Here is a 14596-nt window from a genome sequence, read left to right as displayed (position 1 = left end):
AGCCAGACAGAATTTACATAATTGCTGCAGAAAGTGGTCCTGAGAATATTTGTAAAGGACACAATGTTTCACACTCTGATCCCGGCTATAAAATTTCCAAATTTTCCTAAACTTGAAAACATTTGAATAGTATTTCTGATTATAATTTCTAAACGTAACAGGGATCAATCTAGTACTATACATACTGAGCCAACCATCAACTAATACCATGAGTCCATTTTGTAGGTGGTTCAGTAAGTAATCCATACAACCATTCAAAAATCCTTCGTTTATGTTTATGTTTATGTTTAAGTTTAAGATTTTTTTAAAATTTTTACTCTTTAAATTTCAACTGAGATATTTGTCCTTATTTAACAATTTTCTTTAGTTTAACAAAAATCTTTTGTGAAGTTCTCAAAATAAGACCATCTTCGAAGGTTAAATCTTCCGACTTTGTGATGGGTAATATTTCAAAATTCTGCAGTAGGGCAACTTTTTACTTTCGTTTCCTTCCAGCATAGCAAATTTTTGACCTAGGGAAAAAAGTAGTGATTGAAAAAAACGTCAATACGCATACAAAAAAGACTACTCACCTATACAATTCCTTGACCCTGCACTAAAGGGGACAAATGCAAATGGATGTCTGTCGATGGAATTTTCAGCTAAAAGTCTTTCTGGATTAAATGCCTCGCGATTAGGAAAATGTTTTGGATCTCGCATAATGTCATAGATACTAACATTTACTTGGGCATTCGTTGGCAATATGACACCATTGATATGTGTTTCAGTAGTACATGTACGAGTAATGATTGGCACCGAGGGATATAAACGCAGAGTTTTCTTCAAAACACATTCCAAGTATTCCATTTTGTTAAAATCAAAAACAGTCAGTGAGGAAAAATCACCTTTATAGGACGGACATTTAATCTTGAAATATTTTGTAGTATATTTAGTTTTTATGTATTACCTATATTGGCTATATCTTGGCGACATTTCTTCTGAACTGCTGGATATAGGGCCAAATTCATTATTGTGAATATTAAACAAGTCGATGTGGTATCATAACCTTCGAACATAAAGGTATTGACTTCATCACATATACCTTCATGGTCAATATTACCCAGGGATTCTTCATACAGCAATGTGTCCAACATAGCATAACGCTTCTTTTTACCGAATTCATCGCTTGAAAAAAAAAAAACATTATTTAGATTTGAAAAAACGAAAATATTTTGTAAGATCTGGAAAAAGGATTATTTTGTAAGATTTTGACTGATTTATGTATGAAAAAATGCACATTGTGTTTAGTTTAAAAGTGGTATATTCGAATTATAACACTTTAATTTGTAAAGTGTTATAATTTATCGAAATTTAATCCAATCGAACTTCCAATCTTTATTGCCATAAAAAATGAGTATACAAGGAATATTGGTAAAATGATCATTATTCATATCATTAGTTTAAAAGTGGTATAGTCGAATTTCATTTAAAAGTGTTTGAAGCCTTCAATTTTATGTAAAAATAATGGATTTCTTTTTACTCCTCCTGTTATTTGCACTTACGTATTATTTTCATGCTCTTCTCGCCGTTCTTTCCTCAATTGGTATTCTCTACGTTTCTTTTCAATTATTCTGCTGCTAAAATCGGTAGCAATTTTCAAATCATGCTTATGTTTCTTATATCTTCCAAAAAATTTAAATACTAGCTCATTATACATAAGAGGATTATTTACTCTATCGAAAATGATCTCTTCAATTTCATGAATTGCTGTGCGGTATTGGGCACTGCCACTCTGATTATCAAGACTAATACCCAACGCCGTTTCTGAAACGAGATATTTTTTTAAACATATATTGTAAAATATTTACATATTTTTTAGCGTATTACCAATAACATTATTTAAAGTGAATTCAGTAATAATATCATTCACTTCAATTTCTTCCATGGGTAAATTCTGCAATTTCTTTAAAAGTTTTAGGCTTTCCTCTCTGAAAGATATACGCAAATATTATTATTTGTATTTAAATATAATTTATTAATTTTTTTTTTCAAAAAAATTATACCGATATAATATTTTTCCAAAATTTCCTATACAAATGAAATTTTGAGAAAATTTCTTATAGAAATGTAATTTTGAAAAACTTTCCTATAGAAATTTCCTGTTTTATTATTATTTGTATTTAAATTTAATTTATTTTTGTTTTTCAAAAAAGTTATACCGATATAATTTTTTCCAAAATTTCCTATACAAATGAAATTTTAAGAATATTTCCTATAGAAATAAAATTTTGACAACATTTTCTATAGCAATAAAATGTTGACAAAATTTCCTACAGAAATAAAATTTTGACAACATTTTCTATAGAAATAAAATTTTGACAAAATTTTCTATAGAAATGAAATTTTGAGAAAATTTCCTATTTTCCTATAAATTTTGACAAAATTTCCTATAGAAATAAAATTTTGACAACAATTTTTAATAAAAATAAAATTTTGACAAAACTTTCTATAGAAATAAAATTATGACAAAATTTTCTATAGCAATAAAATTTTGACAAAATTTTATATAGCAATAAAATTTTGACAAAATTTTCTAAAGCAATACAATTTTGACAAAATTTGCTATAGAAATAAAATTTTGACAAAATTTTCTATAGAAATGAAATTTTGAGAAAATTTTCTATAGCAATAAAATTTTGAGAAAATTTTCTGTAGAAATAAAATTTTGACAAAATTTTCTATAGAAATAAAATTTCGACAAAATTTTCTATAGAAATAAAATTTTGACAACATTTTCTATAGAAATAAAATTTTGACAACATTTTCTATAGAAATGACATTGTGAGCAATGAAATTTTGAGAAGTTAAATTCTAAGAAATTTCCTATAGAAATGAAATTTTGAGAAAATTTCCTATAGAAGTTAAATTTTGAGAAAATGTCCTATAGAAATGAAATTTCGAGAAAGTTTCCTATAGAAATGTAATTTTGAAAAAAAATCCTATAGAAATTTCCTGTTTTCCTATAAATTTTGATAAAATTTCCTATAGAAATAAAATTTTGACAACATTTTCTATAGAAATAAAATGTTGACAAAATTTTCTATAGAAATAAAATTTTGACAACATTTTCTATAGCAATAAAATGTTGACAAAATTTCCTACAGAAATAAAATTTTGACAACATTTTCTATAGAAATAAAATTTTGACAAAATTTTCTATAGAAATGAAATTTTGAGAAAATTTCCTATTTTCCTATAAATTTTGACAAAATTTCCTATAGAAATAAAATTTTGACAACAATTTTTAATAAAAATAAAATTTTGACAAAACTTTCTATAGAAATAAAATTATGACAAAATTTTCTATAGCAATAAAATTTTGACAAAATTTTATATAGCAATAAAATTTTGACAAAATTTTCTAAAGCAATACAATTTTGACAAAATTTGCTATAGAAATAAAATTTTGACAAAATTTTCTATAGAAATGAAATTTTGAGAAAATTTTCTATAGCAATAAAATTTTGAGAAAATTTTCTATAGAAATAAAATTTTGACAAAATTTTCTGTAGCAATAAAATGTTGACAAAATTTTCTATAGCAATACAATTTTGACAAAATTTCCTATAGAAATAAAATTATTACAAAATTTTCTATAGCAATAAAATTTTGACAAAATTTTATATAGCAATAAAATTTTGACAAAATTTTCTATAGCAATACAAGTTTGACAAAATTTGCTATAGAAATAAAATTTTGACAAAATTTTCTATAGAAATGAAATTTTGAGAAAATTTTCTATAGAAATAAAATTTTGACTAAATTTTCTATAGAAATAAAATTTTGACAAAATTTTCTATAGCAATAAAATTTTGACAAAATTTTCTATAGAAATAAAATTTTGACAAAATTTTATATAGAAATAAAATTTTGACAAAATTTTCTATAGAAATAAAATTTTTGTTTTGTTATTGTTGGTTTTGTTCTTTAATCATTGTTTTTGTTTTTTTTTTTTTATTTCAGCTTAAAAACATGCATTGACTAAACTACAAGTGTGGCTTAACCAACAGAGGACAGAGGAAAGGAAAAGAGATATGTTTGTACGAATTTATTTCGACATAAGCCGGCTATCAATGTAAAACCTTTTTTCGGAAGGTTCAAGTGTGATTCATTGTTGGGTTTAATGAACTGCCTGAATTTATTCTGATAATTGATTCATAGTTTTGCTGCAAGTAGAGGATGCTGATGAGGAATGTGGTAATTCCGAAACGTGCGTCCATCCAACCATCTTGCAGTCTATAGGGCTTTGTCCAAATAAATTTGACAAACATTCTTTTCCTCTGTTGGTTAAGCTACACTTGTAGTTTAGTCAATGCATTTTGACAAAATTTTCTATAGAAAAAAAATTTACACAAAACTTTCTATAGAAATAAAATTTTGACAAAACTTTCTATAGAAATAAAATTTTGACAAAATTTTCTATAGAAATAAAATTTTGACAAAATTTTATATAGAAATAAAATTATGAGAAAATTTCCTATAAAAATGAAATTATGAGAAAGAAAATTTTCTGTAGAAATGTAATGTTGACAAAATTTCCTCTAGAAATGAAATTTTTGAAAAAATATTCTCAAGAAATGAAATTTCTGGGAAAATTGCCTATAGATATGAAATTTTGACAAAATTTTCTATAGGAATAAAATTTTCACAAAATTTTCTATAGAAATAGAATTTTCTATAGAAATAAAATTTTGACAAAATTTTCTATAGAAATTAACTATAGATATAAAATTAAAGTGAATTAAGTGACAATATCATTTACTTCGATTTCTTCGTTGGGTGAATTCTGCAATTTCTTTAAAAGTTTTAGGCATTACTCTCTGAAAGAAATACACAATTTTTAATATTGTATTTAAATTTAATTTATTTTACATTTAAAAAAAGATCAGACGGATATAAAATGTTCCCAAAATTTCCATAGAAATGAAATTTTGAAAAAATTCCTATAAAAATGAAATTTTCCCAAAATTTCCTATAGAAATGAAAGTTTGAGAACATTTCCTATAAACACGAAATTATAAGAACATTTTCTATAGAAATACAATTTTGACAAAATTTCCTCTAGAAATGACATTTAGGCTTTCCTCTCTAAAAGAAATACACAACTTTTATTGTTGTATTTAGATTTAATTTACTTTAAATTAAAAAAAGATCAGACGGATATAAAATTTTCCCAACATTTCCTATAGAAATGAAATTTTGAAAAAATTTCCTATAAACATGAAATTTTGATAAAATTTCGTAGAGAAATTAAATTTTTGACAAAAACGACATTTTGAACAAAATGTCCAATAGAAATGAAATTTTGAGAAAATTTCCTAAAAATTAAATTTTGAGAAAATTTCCTATAGAAATGAAATTATGACAAAATTTTCTATAGAAATGAAATTTTTCAAAAAATTTACTCAAGAAAGGAAATTTTTGAGAAAATTTCCTATAGATATGAAATTTTTTCTATAGAAATTAAATTTTGACAAAGTTTTCTATATAAATGAAATTTTGACAGAATTTCCTCTAGAAATGGAATTTTTGAGAAAATTTCCTAAGAAATAAAATTATGAGAAAATTTCCTATAGAAATGAAATTTTGAGAAAATGTCCTATAGAAATTATGAGAAAATTTTCTATAGAAATGAAATTTTGAAAAAATTTCCTTTAGAAATGAAATTTTTGAAAAAAAATTTTCAAGAAATGAAATTTTTGAGAAAATTCCCTATAGAAATGAGATTTTGAGAAAATTTCCTAAGAATTAAAATTTTGAGAAAATTTCCTATAGGACTGAAATTTTGAGAAAATTTCCTATAGAAATGAAATTTTGAGAAAATTTCCTATAGATATGAAATTTTGACAAAATTTTCTATAGAAATGAAATTTTGACAAAGTTTTCTATATAAATGAAATTTTGACAGAATTTCCTCTAGAAATGGAATTTTTGAGAAAATTTTCTAAGAAATAAAATTATGAGAAAATTTCCTATAGAAATGAAATTTTGAGAAAATTTCTTATAGAAATGAAATTATGAAACAATTTTCTATAGAAATGAAATTTTGAAAAAATTTCCTCTAGAAATGAAATTTTTGAAAAATTTTTTTCAAGAAATGAACTTTTTGAGAAAATTTCCTATAGAAATGAAATTTTGAGAAAATTTTCTAAGAAATAAAATTATGAGAAAATTTCCTATAGAAATGAAATTTTGTGAAAATTTCCTATAGAAATGAAATTTTGTGAAAATTTCCTATAGAAATGAAATTTTTGAAAAAATTTCCTCTAGAAATGAAATTTTGAGAAAATTTTCTATAGAAATGAAATTTTGAAAAAATTTCCTCTAGAAATGAAATTTTTAAAAAATTTTTTTCAAGAAATAAAATTTTTGAGAAAATTTCCTATAGAAATGAAATTTTGAGAAAATTTCCTAAGAATTAAAATTTTGAGAAAATTTCCTATAGAAATGAAATTCTGCGAAAATTTCCTATAGAAATGAAATTTTGAGAAAATTTACTATAGAAATGAAATTGTGAGCAAATTTCCTATAGAAATGAAATTGTGAGCAAATTTCCTATAGAAATCAAATTTTGAGAAAATTTTCTACTGAAATGAAATTTCCAGAATTTCCTATAGAAATGAAATTGCGAGAAAATTTCCTATATGTTAGAAATGAAATGGACATAAACAATACCAAACACGTCGATTTAGATTTATAAATAAGCCCGATTTTCATATGGTTGTGTGAAATCAAACTGGCAATATTACGCCTGTATGACTCTGTTAGATATTTGCATTTTTTTTTTGCTTTTTTAATTGTCTATTCAGAGACGAATATGTTATACGTACGAACTTACTTGAAAATATCGTTAAATGTTTGCAAAACATTAAAATGGAAAGCTGGTGTTAAAAGTTTCCATCTATGAAACCATTTGCGATCTGAAAAATATTCAAAAAATTCGCTATCAATGGAATGCACACAGCTTTTGTTGAAGATGTTACCAGAGCTAATGAGTAGGCCATCTCCCAGAAATTGCTTTATAAGCCCGTAGATGATACCTTTTTCCAGTATTGTTGTACTTTGAAACACCTGCAGAATCTTCTGCTGTTACAACATTATACACAGGAGACATCAAGAAGTAAAGCAAATAGCTTTTTCCTTTGCTAAAATGGACATTTTCTCGCATGTATTTAAAAAGTTGGCCTACAGTAATGAAAATAATGCCAATAATTTAAAATGTAATTAAATTGGTTTTGGGTTTTGTTAGGCTGCAGGAATTGTAATGGGTATGAAGGATATGAAAATCGCTATATATATTTAGACCTCGTTGCTTATTAATTAAATCAAAATTATTCCCGAATTTGGGATAAATTCCAGGTATAACACAAATTTCATTTTCTTTATTTTCACATCGAATTCGTTTGCAGAAACACAATATGAAATATTCATCATTTAGTTTGTAAAGAAATAGCGATAAAACAGCTATAGCTATAACAATAAGCCACATTTTCGATTGTAATACCCAAGAAAATTTTCACTTTAAAGTTTAAAATCTCGATATATATACTAAAGTAGAATTTTATAGTTTATTTAGTTACATGTGAATTGCTTTACACAAACTACAAAGGGATAGTATCTTTCTATTCTAATTACAATCTTAACCTAAAACCAGTTTACAATTTTTATACCCTGCGCCACACTGTGGAACAGGGTATTATAAGTTAGTGCATATGTTTGCAACACCCAGAAGGAGACGAGATAGACACATGGTGTCTTTGGCAAAAATGCTTAGGGTGGGCTCCTGAGTCGATATAGCGATGTCCGTGAACACATTTTTGTCTAGGTCGCAGTTTAAGTCCAATCGACTTCAAATTTGGCACAAGTGTGTGTTTTGGCTCAGACTAGAACCCTATTGATTTTGGAAGAAATCGGTTGAGATGTAGATATAGCTCCCATATATATATATTTCGACCTATATGGACTTATATGGCCCCAGAAGCCAGAGTTTTACACTAATTTGCTTAAAATTTTGCGCAAGAAAAACAATTAGTACTATAGTCAAGTATGCTAAATTTTATTGAAATCGGTTCAGATTTAGATATAGCTCCCAAATATATCTTTCGCCCGATATGGACTAATACGGTCCCAGAAGCCAGAGATTTACCGCAATTAGGTTGAAATTTCGCACTAGGAGTACAATTAGTAGTGTAGTTAAGAGTGCCAAATTTTATTGAAATCGGTTCAGATTTAGATATAGCTCCCATATATATCGTTCGTCCGATTTACACTTATATGACCACAGAGGCCAATTTTTAACTCCGATTTAGTTGAAATTTTGCACAGGAAGTAGAATAAGCATTGTAGCTATGCGTGCCAAGTTTGGTTGAAATCGGTTCAGATTTAAATATATCTCCCATATAGCTTTCGCCCGATTTACACAAATATGACCACAGAGGCCAAGTTTTAACTCCGATTTAGTTGAAATTTTGCACAGGGAGTAGAATTAGCATTGTAGCTATTCGTGCCAAATTTGGTTGAAATCGGTTCAGATTTAGATATAGCTCCCATATATATGTTTTTCTGATTTCGACAAAAATGGTCAAAATATCAACATTTTCCTTGTAAAATCGCCACTGCTTAGTCGAAAAGTTGTAAAAATTGACTCTAATTTTCCTAAACTTCTAATACATATATATCGAGCGATAAATCATAAATAAACCTTTGCGAAGTTTCCTTAAAGTTGCTTCAGATTTAAATGTTTCCCATATTTTTTTTACTAACATTGTGTTCCACCCTAGTGCATTAGCCGACTTTAATTTTGAGTCTATAGATTTTGTAGAAGTCTATCAAATTCTTTCCAGATCGAGTGATATTTACATGTATTTGGGACAAACCTTTGTATAAGTCCCCAACACATTTGACAGATGTGATATGGTATCGAAAATTTAGATCTACAAAGTGGTGCAGGGTATAATATAGTCGGCCCCGTCCGACTTTAGACTTTCCTTACTTGTTAATTTTGCATTGCATTTATATAAATATGCATATGTCAATCTTCCAGTTGGATGATTAGAAAGAATTGAATAGTTAATCAAAATAGTCGATAATAGTGCCCTTATTCACGTAACATCTTAAAAGCCACAACTAATGAATGTTTCTTTATGTTCCCAGTAATATAAGTGTCGCCAAAAAAGTAGTTTGGATCCGGAAGTGGAGAAAAATTGGCACAGAAACGATGAATTTAACATGTGCTTTGCCATAGGACGAATGTCCACCATTTCATCTGTTATTGCACTGAATTTGAACGGTAGTGGCAGGGACAATTTGCTGACAGACGAGATAGGTTAACAGGAGCCACCGTGGTGCAATGGTTAGCACGCCCGCCTTGCATACACAAGGTCGTGGGTTCGATTCCTGCTACGACCGAACACCAAAAAGTTTTTCAGCGGTGGATTATCCCTCCTCAGTAATGCCGGTAATATTTCTGAGGGTTTCCAAGCTTCTCTAAGTGGTTTCACTGTAATGTGGAACGCCGTTCGGACTCGGCTATAAAAAGGAGGTCCCTTGTCATGGAGCTTAACATGAAATCGGGCAGCACTCAGTGATAAGAGAGAAGTTCACCAATGTGGTATCACAATGGACTGAATAGTCTAAGTGAGCCTGATATGTCGGGCTGCCACCTACACTTAACCTAACCTAACCTAGGTTAACAGAAACAACTTGGAAAGCAGGAACAGTGACACGTTCACAGCAGAAGAGAAGTGAACTGGAACAATTTTCGCGACAGCCAATTTTTCCAAGCTACGAGGAAAAAAGACTTAGGTAGAATTATAACGAAGTGGCATGGCAAAGCTTAATGTGGTGTTCGATGTTGGGCGTCATGTAGCAAAATCCGTTTAACGGTATGTATCGGTTCAGAAAGAAATCAAATAACAGGTTGGCTGATAAGTCCCCGGTCTAACACATAGATGGCGTCGCTAGTATTAAATGCATATTATTTCTACATAGTACCAACCTTCAAATGATTCGTGTCAAAATTTGACGTCTGTAAGTCAATTAGTTTGTGCGTCTTTTCTGAAGCAACTTTTGTTATTGTGAAAAAAAGGAATTTCGTGTTTTGATAAAATACTGTTTTCTGAAGGAAAAAAATACGGTGGAAGCAAAAACTTGGCTTGATAATGAGTTTCCGGACTCTGCCCCAGGGAAATAAACAATAGTTGATTGGTATGCAAAATTCAAGCGTGGTGAATAGAGCACGGAGGACGGTGAACGCAGTGGACGCCCGAAAGAGGTGGTTACCGACGAAAACATCAAAAAAATCCATAAAATGATTTTGAATGACCGTAAAATGAAGTTGATTGAGATAGCAGAGGCCTTAAAGATATCAAAGGAACATGTTGGTCATATCATTCATCAATATTTGGATGTGCGGAAGCTCTGTGCAAAATGGGTGCCGCGCGAGCTCACATTTGACCAAAAACAACAACGTTTTGATGATTCTTAGCGGCGTTTGCAGCTGTTAGCTCGTAATACACCTGAGTTTTTCCGTCGATATGTGACAATGGATGAAACATGGCTCCATCACTACACTCCTGAGTCCAATCGACGGTCGGCTGAGTGGACAACGATCGGTGAACCGTCTCCGAAGTGTGGAAAGACTCAAAAGTCCGCTGGGAAAGTAATGGCCTCTGTTTTTTGGAATGCGAATGGAATAATTTTTATCGATTGTCATGAGAAGGGAAAAACCATCAACAGTGACTATTATATGGCGTTATTGGAGCGTTTGAAGGTCGAAATCGCGGCAAAACGGCCCCATATGAAGAAGAAACAAGTATATACGGCCGTAAGTTCGGCCAGGCCGAAGCTTATGTACCCTCCATCATGGAATGCGTAGAATGTTCTTCTAAACACTGCCATCCACAATCGAATTACTTAAGTTGCGGTAACGCTTGCCGATGGCAAGGTATCTTAAAACCTCCTAACACCATCTTCTAAATTGTATGTTAGTCCATACGTGGTATATATTAAATCAAAAAAGATCGATCCAATACGTATATAATTCATTTTGACAAAGTAGACATAAAATTTTGACAAAATTTCCTACAGAAATAAAATTTTAACAAAATTTTCTATAGAAATAAAAATTTCACAAAAATTTCTATAGAAATAAAAATTTTGACAAAATTTTCTATAGAAAGAAAATTTTGACAAAAATTGCTACAGAAATAAAATATTCTATAGAAATAAACTTTTGACAAAATATTCTATAAAAATAACATCTTGGTAGATTATTTTTGGCTCGAGTGGCAACCATGATTATGAACCGAATAAAATTTGAAGAAAATTTTCTCTAGAAATACAATTTTGACAAAATTAAAATTTTCATCATTTTGACAATGATGAAAATTTTATTATGAACCGAATAAAATTTTAACAAAATTTTCTCTAGAAATAACATTTTGACAAAATTTTCCATATAAATAAAATTTTGGTAGATTATTTTTGGCTCTAGTGGCAACCATGATTATGAACCGATATGGACCAATTTTTGTGTGATTGGATCAATTTTGGTATGGTTGTTAGCGACCATATACAAACACCACGTTCCTAATTTGAACCGGATCGGATGAATTTTGCTCCTCCAAGAGGCTCCGGAGGTCAAATCTTGAGAACGTTTTATATGGGGGCTATATATAATTATGGACCGATATGGACCAATTCTGGCACGGTTGTTAAAGATCATATACTAACACCATGTTCAAAATTACAACCGGATTGGATGAAATTTGCTTCTCTTTGAGGCTCCGCAAGCCAAATCTGGGGATCGGTTTATATGGGGGCTATATATAATTATGGACCGATGTGGACCAATTTTTGCATGATTGTTAGAGACCATATACCAAAACCATGTACCAAATTTCAGCCGGATCGGATGAAATATGCTTCTCTTAGAGGCTCCACAAGCCAAATCTGGGGATCGGTTTATATGGGGGCTATATATAATAATGGACCGATATGGACCAATTTTTGCATGGTTGTTAGAGACCATATACCAACATCATGTACCAAATTTCAGGCGGATCAGATGAAATTTGCTTCTCTTTGAGGCTCCGCAACCCAAATCTGGGGATCGGTTTATATGGGGGCTATATATAATTATGGACCGATGTGGACCAATTTTTGCATGGTTGTTAGAGACCATATACCAACACCATATACCAAATTTCAGCCGGTTCGGATGAAATATGCTTCTGTTAGAGGCTCCACAAGCCAAATCTGAGGATCCCTTTATATGGGGGCTATACGTAAAAGTGGACCGATATGGCCCATTTTCAATACCATCCGACCTACATCGATAACAACTACTTGTGCCAAGTTTCAAGTCGATGGCTTGTTTCGTTCGGAAGTTAGCGTGATTTCAACAGACGGACGGACGGAGGGACGGACGGACATGCTTAGATCGACTCAGAATTTCACCACGACCCAGAATATATATACTTTATGGGGTCTTAGAGCAATATTTCAATGTGTTACAAACGGAATGACAAAGTTAATATACCCCCATCCTATGATGGAGGGTATAAAAAGTGTTGTTCCACCAAGACAACGTACCGTGGCACTAGTCATTGAGAACGATGGCAAAAATTCATGAATTGGGCTTCGAATTGCTTCCCCACCCACCGTATTCTCCAGATCTGGCCCCCAGCGACTTTTTCTTGTTCTCAGACCTCAAAAGGATGCTCGCAGGGAAAAAATTTGGCTGCAATGAAGAGGTGATCACCGAAACTGAGGCTTATTTTGAGGCAAAAAAAAAAGGAGTACTACCAAAATGGTATCAAAAAGTGGAAGCTCGTTATAATCGTTGTATCGCTCTTGAAGGGAACTATGTTGAATAATAAAAACGAATTTTGACAAAAAACTTTGTTTTTTCTTTGTTAGACCGGGGACGTTGATAGATTCATTATACTGTTTACAGAGCCGATAAAAGGAACTGTGTTCCTCGTAATTACTTCTATAGAGGCGTAGTTGTAATGGAAAATATTGTCGTGTGACACGTGAAGGCACATTAGGTTAGGTTAGGTTAGGTTAGGTTAGGTGGCAGCCCGATGTATCAGGCTCACTTAGACTATTCAGTCCATTGTGATACCACATTGGTGAACTTCTCTCTTATCACTGAGTGCTGCCCGATTCATGTTAAGCTCAATGACAAGGGACCTCCTTTTTATAGCCGAGTCCGAACGGCGTTCCATGCAAGGCGTGTATGCTAACCATTGCACCACATTAATGTCAAGTTTACTAATTAATTGTTGTGAGTTCATTTCACCTTTCAAGAGTCCAATAATGAAAACCACATCAAACACTATACGTTTCCGCTCCAGGTTCGGTAAATCTATCAATTTCAAGCGATCGACATAAGAAGGGAGATCCAAAGGATCAGCCCAACCTAAACCACGTAACGCAAAAAGTAGAATTCTCCTCTGAACGGATTCTACTCTACTAACTGATAACTGGGATACCAAACAATTGAAGCATATTCCAGGACAATCCAACAAGAGGTCTTGATGAAGGCGAATATGTTCCTTAAGGTACCCTCCTGCAGATCAGCGACAGCCTTAAAGAAACAGGAGACCAGTATCTTGTGTCTTCTAAAGGTCATCCGTAACTTCCAGGTCCAGACACCATCTCCACATGTTATCATTGTTAAGGCTTATTCTTACCATAACATATATTTCTCAAGTGTTTTATGCTAATTAAAGGCCTTACTTCCTATCTCTTCATCGCCATCAGATTTTCGCATTCCTAATTCCTACGGTTTTGTTTGTCCCATATCAACTTCGTTTGCTCGCAATCTCCCAAAGAGACACAACGTTCATCACAATTGACATGAATCTTGTAAAGATAAGAAGACTGCGTAGGAAAATTGTCCGCAATTCCTGTCTATTTATTGCCATCAGATTTTCGGATTCATAATTCCTACGGTTCTTTTCGTCCCATATCAACTTGGTTTGCTCGCAACCTTCCGAAGAGACACAACATTCATCATATTTGAAATGAATCATTTAAAGATATGAAGCAGCAGAGGCGAAACATTCGCAAGGACATTATACGTTCCACGAGCGCTCTCTTTAACCAGAACATCTGATTCTTTATTTCCGTGTTCAGGTTTCGAGCACAGAGTTACATTATGATGTTCAGTGAGAACCCTAAGCTTTTTACGACATCGACTGACTACCTTAGAACTTATGCCTGCATTACCCAAAGCCTTTATAGCAGCTTGACTGTCGATGAAGAAGCTGATATACCTTCTGAATAACGGTCTCATCGACAACGAGTCTGCAGCTTTTGCGATTGCATAAAGATACTGCCATCGCTATCTAACGAATAACTCTCGTATTCCTAGTTCACTGCAATAAATGACACTACATTCTTCGTCCTTCGACCATTCTAGATCCATATGTAACAGGTTGGCTGATAAGAAAAACACATTTTTTGTCAAAATTCGTTTTTGTTATTCAACATAGTTCCCTTTAAGGGCGATACAACGATTATAACGACCTTCCAATTTTTTATACCA

At 31.1% G+C, this 14596-nt stretch overlaps 1 protein-coding gene and 1 pseudogene across 1 annotated transcript in view; one reads left to right on the top strand and one right to left on the bottom strand.

Annotated features, from left to right (window-relative positions):
• Positions 1-14596, top strand: part of tkv (serine/threonine receptor kinase thickveins) — a 671465-nt gene that overhangs the window by 32313 nt on the left and 624556 nt on the right. The window lies entirely within an intron of this gene.
• On the bottom strand, positions 269-14344 carry LOC142227623 (putative cytochrome P450 4ac1; annotated as a pseudogene).

This window comes from Haematobia irritans, chromosome 2 (genome assembly GCF_050003625.1).
Source record: "Haematobia irritans isolate KBUSLIRL chromosome 2, ASM5000362v1, whole genome shotgun sequence".
Taxonomy (NCBI): Eukaryota; Metazoa; Arthropoda; class Insecta; order Diptera; family Muscidae; genus Haematobia; species Haematobia irritans.
Note: the sequence above shows the minus strand (reverse complement) of the source record. Positions and strands in the feature narration are given on the sequence as shown.